Source organism: Petaurus breviceps, unplaced genomic scaffold (assembly GCF_028583685.1).
Source record: "Petaurus breviceps papuanus isolate PSGF00001 unplaced genomic scaffold, PetGlider_PUasm1.0 90650, whole genome shotgun sequence".
NCBI classification, from domain to species: Eukaryota; Metazoa; Chordata; class Mammalia; order Diprotodontia; family Petauridae; genus Petaurus; species Petaurus breviceps.
The window spans coordinates 3,781,248-3,789,875 of NW_027187299.1; positions in this window are offsets into that span (position 1 = coordinate 3,781,248).

Genomic DNA, 8,628 nt, shown 5'->3' on the forward strand with positions numbered 1-8,628 from the left:
TGAGGTTTTTATGCCCAAATATGTAATTAGTGAAGTGCCATGGTATTCCTTTCTATTCCCATTCATTTTCCTCCAAAGGTCTAACATAACTTTTAAAAAATTCTATAGATCTCCTTGACTTATTTATTATTTATTTTATGGTTAGAGTTATCTAGCTTGGAGAGGGAAAAGTTGAGGTCCCCTATTATTATAGTTTTACTATTTCATCCTATAATTCATTTAACTTTTCCTGTAAGAATTTAGATGCTATGCCATTTGGTACATACATGTTTATGATTGATATTACTTAACTGTCCATGGTACCTTTTTATCAAGATAGAGTTTCCCTGCTTATACTTTTTAAGTAGGTCTATTTTTTGATCTCTCTCTCCTAGGTCTCACAATATTAGACAAACATTAGTGTTACTGGCTATATAATTTATTAATAGCATAACAAGCAATTTCAACAACATATCACTTATGAAAAAGATGAAAGCCAGAATTGTGTTTAAGCATCAACTTTAACTGCTGACTTCACAAATATAGAAACCCAGACACTGGAACCATTGCTTCACTCTTTAGTTTTCTCAAGATCGCAATCAAGAAACCAATATCATATGAAGATCATATGATAAGAGTTTATTCATTTCTCTCAAATGTCTCATCAGAAGCTTTCCTCTTGATAGTTAATTCACTCAACTCTCATGAAAGAGGTTCTATCTCCTTATGCTTCACAAGACTCTCTTACCATAAACTATCTACAGATATTAAATTACCAATTTCAAGATTATATTTTTTCTTAAAGATATAGTGGCAGCATGTCAGTGGGAGAGGCTATTGAAGCTGAGGTTCTAAAACTATGAGAAGGTAGCAATGAGGCTGCAATAAGCCTGTCCAGGTTCCCCCCCGTAGGACTCATGTCTTCTCTCTAATTATGTACATATCTGGTTTATTTATAGTTGCTTATATGCTGTCTTCCCCATTAGATTGTAATGTAGGTCCCTGAAGGCAAGAACTAAAAAGTATTTGTCCTATCACCAGTGTTTAGCATGGGGCCTACCACATAGTTGGCCTTTAATAAAATCTTGTCTATAGACTGACTACTGGTAACTTCATTTCATTATAGTCTATAAATGTACTATATAGAATTTTCCTTTTCTTCCTTTGTCTTCTTTGGGGAATAGCATGTAATTGATTTTTTTTATAAGTTCCATGAATTTCAGAGGGGAAAAGTTTGTTCTTTGCTTTCCCCAATGGATTCTTTATACATAGCCACCAAATCTAGATTATTTAATGCCCTTTGCAGTTCTGCAAATTTTTTTTTGCTGTTTTTTCATATTCAAATACAAGGGTGTTAAAAGTTTCTTACTATTATTGGTTGAGGTTTTCAGTCTATTTCTTCTCATCAGATTTTTACATTTTCTTTTATGAATTTCACCATAGAATTTAGTCTGCATATATCTAAAATATTTTGTAGAAAACATTTTAGTATAATCCAGTATCCATATTTATTGTTTTTTAATGCTAACTGGGTTAAACTCAATCATTGATTAATATAAATTTGTATGATATAATTAATTTCACTCTTTTCTTTTGTTTGGCAGTAGCAAGATTAATTTTATAAGAGGCAGAATTATATAATGAAAAGAGAACTGGTCAGGAAGACAATGATTCAAGTCATGCCTTTAAAACATTGTCCATGTGAGCCTGGATCAGTCACTTAATTCTCTGTACCTCGAGTACCTCTAAGACTATTAGTTTTAAGACAAATAGTTTCTTCACAAGGAATTCTAATTCAATTCTGCATCTGGATGGAAAAATCTAAAGAGAAGAAGATGAAGAAAAGAAGAGGAGGAGAGGAGAAGAAGAGGAGGAAAAAAGAAGAAGAGGAGGATTAGGAAAGGGAGGGGGGAGAAGGAAAGGGAGGGGAAGGAGAGGAAGAGGCTGAAGAAGAAAAAGAGGAAACAGAAAGGAGAAAAGGAAGGGAAAATAGCATTTTCCATCTTGAGTCTTTTGGACTTGTACTGTATTGCTGAAAATAGTTAAGTCAATCATAGTGATGATTGCATAATGTTATCGTTACTATATAAAATGTTCTCATGGTTCTGCTCACTTCACTTTGCATTAGTTCATGTTAAGTCTTTCCAGGTTTTCCTGAAATCTGACTGCTCATCATTTCTTATAGGACAATAGTATTCCATTAAATTCACATACCACAATTTTTTTAGTAATTCCCCAATTGATGAGCATCCCCACAATTTTAGTATTTTTTGTGTCCTGTGGATTCTATTTATAATTTTTCTGTTTTTTTTTTCTCTTGCCATTTCTGGAAAACAGTCTTTGATGACTTTCTGAAATATAAAGTTCAACTTATTTTGTTTTTCTAAATTTTCTAAGAGGCTAGTAATTTTAAAGTGGTTGGATAGTGATTGCTCCTTCTGGACTGCCACTTAGTTCTGCATGTTTACCATTAATGTTGATACTTAATATATTTCCAGCTGCTCAGTATTGTATGCAACTTTATTTTCCATTGTAGTAAATCTGTTGTTGTTTGCTTCTCTGGATTATTTTAGATTTTCTATTGAATTCTCTATATTGATAATTCTCATTATTTGTTTCTCTTCCAAAATGTTTTTAAACATCTTTTAACTCTTGTTTAGTTTCTTCCTGTTTTTTTTTTCTTACTTAAATTCTTCCTTCATTTCATCTCCTCTGAATTTTTAATTTATTTGAAATATATTTTATTTATTTGATATCTCTAAAGATAACTTACATGATTTCCTTTTCTATCTCCACGATTTTCTAGTATTTAGTTGACTTTTACTCCATAATATTAGTTTACTGAATAAATGAAAAAAACTATTTATTATTTACTATGTGTCAGGCATCATATTAAGCACTGAGGAGAAACCTATAAAATCAAAGAGCTTATATTTTAATTTTTAAAAAGTACTATATATTTAACAAACATCAAATAAAATAAGCATCTATATATGTATACATACATACATACATACATATATATATATATATATATATATGAAAAATAAGAATTGACATGCGGCTGCTATTATGTAAAACTTTATTTCATTTTAAAGAATGTAACAGATTCAATCTATAACTTTCAAAGCTGTCCTGCTTATCTATGATTTTTTCTGGCCTTCCATCTGTTCTCTTCTCTGCATTTTAAAAAAAGATGTGTCTATGACCCTCTTTTATTTTTTTTCCTTTTTTTTTCTGATCCTATGCCCATCTCTTCTACTCCTACCAGCAGTAGAAAAAAAGAAAAACAAATTCTTTGTAACAAATGTGCATAGTTAATCAAAACAAATAAAGAATTTACATTCTTAAACAGTAGGATCATCCTAAAGGAAAATGGCCAGGGAGGAATGTGTTGATACGGGAAGTCACTACTAGGTTGAATGAAGCCATCCTAGAGGTAACTGACATCCCTTCTAGAATCAATGGTGGTATTAGTTTGATTTCTATGTCCAAATCAAGACATGGATATGGAAAAGGGAGGGAAGGTGAGGAGTGGAGCAAAGGAGAGTAGAAGTACAGTTGCAGAACAGATGACAAAGAAGATGGCTGGGGTGGATAGCTGAATGGTAGATATTGCATGGTCAGGTCTGGAGTCAGAGAGGGTTCCATGAATGTTTTCATTCACTCATCAATCAGGACAGCTATATCCCTTAGAGATTCCAAAGCTGAATTAATTAATCAATCCCCTGGACATGGTCTCTGTAGCCTCAGTGGACCAGAGGGTGCAGTGGCAGGGCACACATAAAGGCAAGAGGATAGTAGGGGTTGATGTCTAGACAAGAATAGAAGAATCAATAATAATAACCAAGTATTAAATGTTCATTTTTATTTTTTTAAGATTTTTTTTTTCATCTAAGAGATAGATTAGAGCGGAGGAAGAGACTAGAAGCAGAGAGAATCATAAATTTTATGTAAATTCTTGGGACAAAGTAAATAAAAATACATATACTGACACACAACAAGTCTTGAAACTTTTTTATCTTTGACACATTTTTAATATGTAATAGATCATTTTAATGTACTTACTTATCTTGTTTCACATCAACTTCATAGGATTTTGACATATTCTTTAATTCTTTATCTTTAACCACACATCATATTTGATCCCTTTGATGAAAAGTTCATTGCTCCAAGTCTAGCTCAGAGATTTTAAATGGGGTTTGTCAAGTGAGCTCTCAGATCATCAATGTATGTTTATTTCTTTTGGACAAATTTCTTCACCTTTTATTAAGTTCAGTTTGGTACAAGATCATGTTGCAGTATTCTGTCACCATTTGGAAATTTCTATAATCCCAGAACAGTTGTACTTATCAGTATATCAATACATTTATCAAAAACTCATCATTCCCTTAATGGAAAAAAAGACTAAATAAAGACCCCCTAAATCATTTTGGGTGAATGTTTTACAGTTTTATGCAGATGCCCAGGTCTTATACGTTTACCTGGAATTCATCTGAAAGCAGTTTTGGTATATCCTTGAACAAAAAAAAATGAATTTCATTAGTAAAAAAAAAATCCCTTTCCAATCTTCAATATGCCAGTCTTTGTAATATCTTGTCCAAGACAAGTGGGTTATTTTTTTCTTCATAGCAACTATTAGGGCAGCTGTTTGTTACTGGCTTTCTCTCTATTCTTCAAGCTTCCAGAAACCTACGCTACATTGTAGAGAATCAATAACAATGCTTACAACTGCTAGATCTCTCTGAAGGTCTTTTGCTTTTTTTTTTCTGGGGATTAACTAGCCTGTTTTGCAGCAATATTTTGTCAGTTCTTGGGATTGTTTTAAATTTTCAACCACACTTTTCTTTGTGCCTCAGTGTGACTGATCCAGTTTGTTGTGGGCTTAAAGGATTCTTGAAATGCTTGACTTCCCCACATCAACATTTGATGCAGTGTGTCTAACAGTGTCTGAAGTGTGCTTCTTAAGAGCTACAAATACTGCACATTTCCTTGGAGTAATAGCCATCCTTTTTTTTTTCAAAGCAATTGGGGTTAAGTAACTTGCTCAAGGTTACACGGCCAGGTGTTTCTGAGTGTGTGCTAAGTGTGTGAGCCTGGATTCGATCCCAGGTCATCCAGACGCTGGGGCCAGTGCTCTTACTTGCTGTGCTACCTGGCCATCCTTAAAAACCACACAACAAAAGAGAGCAATGAAACATATTCATAGTGTGAAATATAGAACTCAACTGACAGAATTAACTAAGGATAGAGAAATCATCTCAATCTTGTTTTATCTGGTCCAGATCAGATGTTCTGAGTTAGCTTAGTATCAGTAGAAACATGTGTGCATAACCATTGCTGTCACAAAAATGAAATCATTTTTAACAAGAATGACTGCTTGTCCCCAGAGTAATTTGCATGCCATTATAGATTATTGCTATAGGTCAGGTGAGAAGAGATAAAGACCGGAATAAAGCTGATGATCATGTGAATGGAGAGAAGGGGATGGATGTGGGAGATGTTTTGTAGGTAAAATTAATGAGATTTGGCAACTGATTACATATTGGCATTGACTGAAATGGAGGAATTAAAAAATAGTAATCACATCTATATAGTACTTTAATGTTGGCAGATAATTTTACAAATATCTCATTTTATTTTCACAGCAATCTTGGGAGGTAAGTGCTATATAATTTCTCCCATTTTATGGATAAGGAAACTGAGGCGTACAGAGTTAAATGACTCACACAGCTAGTAAGTGTTTGAGGCAGAATTTGAACTTGGCTTTTTCTGACTCAAGGTCTACAATATCATCTATCTGCCTCCTAAGTACTGAAAATGGATAAGTGGAAGGATTGTGATACCAAAAAAGGTCATTAAACTGCATATACCCTTTGACATCATGCCATTACTATTGATCATATACCTCAAGAAGGCCAAAGGAAGAAGGTAAAGACTCTTATGTAAAGAAAATTTATAACATTTTTGTTGTATGGGGGAAAAACTAGAAGCAAAACATGTACTCATCATTTGGGTAGTGCCTTAATAAATTATTAAACATGAATGCAAAGGAAAGCTGGTAAATGTTTAACAGCTGACTCTTCTAGAAGGAGAGAGAGATTAACAGGAATAGATGGGATAGTAGAGTTAAGTAAAAGTTTAAGGATGTGGGAGGTTTGGGTATGTTTATAGAAAACATGTCCTATAGAAAGGAACCAGTAGATAGGAGAGATTGAAAATTGGAGGCAGGAGAAGGGAGGGATGCATGTCAGGACAAGCTGCTGGATCAAGGGTACTAAGAAAAGGGTTAGCCACTTCTTATTTTGAGACTGGAGAAAAAGAGAAGAGGATTAGAGGTAATGTCAAAGGGTTTCAATATGAAAAAAGAGTGGAGAAAAGGGAAGTCAGGGTGAATGATTCCTCTTTTCTTAGTAAAGTATGAGGCAAAGTCCTTTGTTGGGGTAGGAGAAGGTAGGGTGGGAAAGTCCAAGACAGAAGAGAAGGTTTCGAATGACCTCTATGGCAAGTGTGACAGGGAAGAGTAAAAAGTTTGCTTTCCTTCAGTCAGGGGTCAGTTAAATTATAAAAAAAATATATATCTTATATCTATCCCTCATTATTTTCACATTTGTCTCCCCCTTTAAAATGTGAGTTACTTGAAGACAGAATCTCTTTTTGCCTTTTTTCCTATCCCCAGAGCTCAGCAGTGTGTGGCACAGAGCAAGCACTTAATAAATGCTCACTGACTGACCCTTTCAATGTGTTTGTCCGAGTTTCTCAAGCCCAGTTCAGCAGAATTTAAGTGTAGAGAAGGTGAAAGGTGGAGTTAATACAAGGTAAGGCATGAGCAGTGACAGGACAAAAGAAAAGTGATTTGAGCATAGAGGGTGTTGCATGGTTCAAAGTAGAGTCAGATGCCTTAGTACACTGTGGGTTACCCCTTATTGAAGGTCTTTAAATAGACAAGTGGAAAAGCACTGTCAATGACCTTGTAGGATTGATTCCTATGTGGGCATGGGATATATTAGATAGCCTTTGAGATCCCCTTTATTTCTCACATTCAGCGATGACTCTGTGTCACAAAGTCAGTCACAGCTGAATGTATGACAATATCTTCTCAATCCTTCCTTAGTATCTTGGGAGTGCTTTTGTCAGTGGTCTCAAGATCTTGACAGATTAAACTATACCCTTTTCTTTATTTCTCACAAAGACTCTGGAATGATAATTTACATATAATAGGTCTTTAATAAATCTTAATTAAATGTATAAGATAAACACAGCAATTACACACACACACACAAGCACATAGACACACACATTCTTCCTCCAGAAGATATCAGGAGAGTTATAGGGCCATTTCATCCATCAACCATGTACCATATGCATTACATTATGCTAGATTGTTGGGAAGTAGGGAGATGTTGAAGAATTAATTATCTATACCTTAAAGGCATTTATAAGCTTCAGGGAAGAAAAGCATATGTCAATTTAAGAAAGTAATAGAAGAAATGTCCCACAGTAGTGATTAAGTGACAAATGACAGATAACAAATATTATCAGTTCCACTTGAAGACCTTTGAGGTCATCTATCCATCCTCCCCGTTATGGGGGAGGGTATTTTGTTTATAATTACTTTTGACCTTTTGTAACCCTTACTGAAAAAGGATTCTCATCATGTATGAGGTTGGAAGAAGAATCCAGTTGTCTTACTACAGTCAAAGGAAAATGGGGTCCTGGATCATAAGCTAAAGGGCAGATTCTTTTTAACCCTAGACCTCTGACTCCACCATACCCTAGCTGACAGTTGAAATGCACCTCAGATCTTCAGGAATCCTTAAAGGAAATACTTGATCATCATTTTTTTTTCAAAAATATGAACAAAATACATTTAAAGTACTCATGCTACCCAAAGCAGCACTATAATAGGCACTGCAGATAAACATACAAAACGTTAAGAACATATCATCAAAGAGGAGTTGATATCTTATTAGTGGAATAACATGTGTGTCTACATCTATCTCATCAATGCCTATTTCTATATCATCTCTATTTCTCTATAAATGCTATTGCCTGAGGATCCTCAATACTCCAGATCAATAAACATACAAAATCACAATAGTACATGTCCTAAAAGAGGAGTTTGCATTTCAGTGGTAGAATATAACATATAGTCACATATGTATATACATATACATACATATATGGCCACAAATATATGTAACTTGTGACCTAGGGGCCCCTAGTACTCTGGATTCATATAGACTGTTTGATCCTTAGAGCTGGCCCCAGGAGCGTCATTTTCTCTCTTTAGCTCACTGCCCTGACTTGGAGTTATTCTAGGAGAGGGGATCTTTACCCTCTTTTGGCCAGTGGACCCTTTGGCAGTCTAGTGATCCCTTCTCAGAATAATGTTTTTAAATGCATAAAATAAAATGTATGGAATTACAAAGGAAACCAATTATAGTAAATTCCATTATCAAAATAATAAAACAAATCCATATATCCCCTGCTTTAGGATAATCTAAATATATTTACCATACAGATAATTTCTTTATGACATAAATTAGTAACAGGTCCTAGTTTTTATACAAGCACACAAGGTAGAAAATTTGAATTGGTATGGGGTAGCCTTTATTTCATCAAATTCATAAGCTATTAAAGAAATAG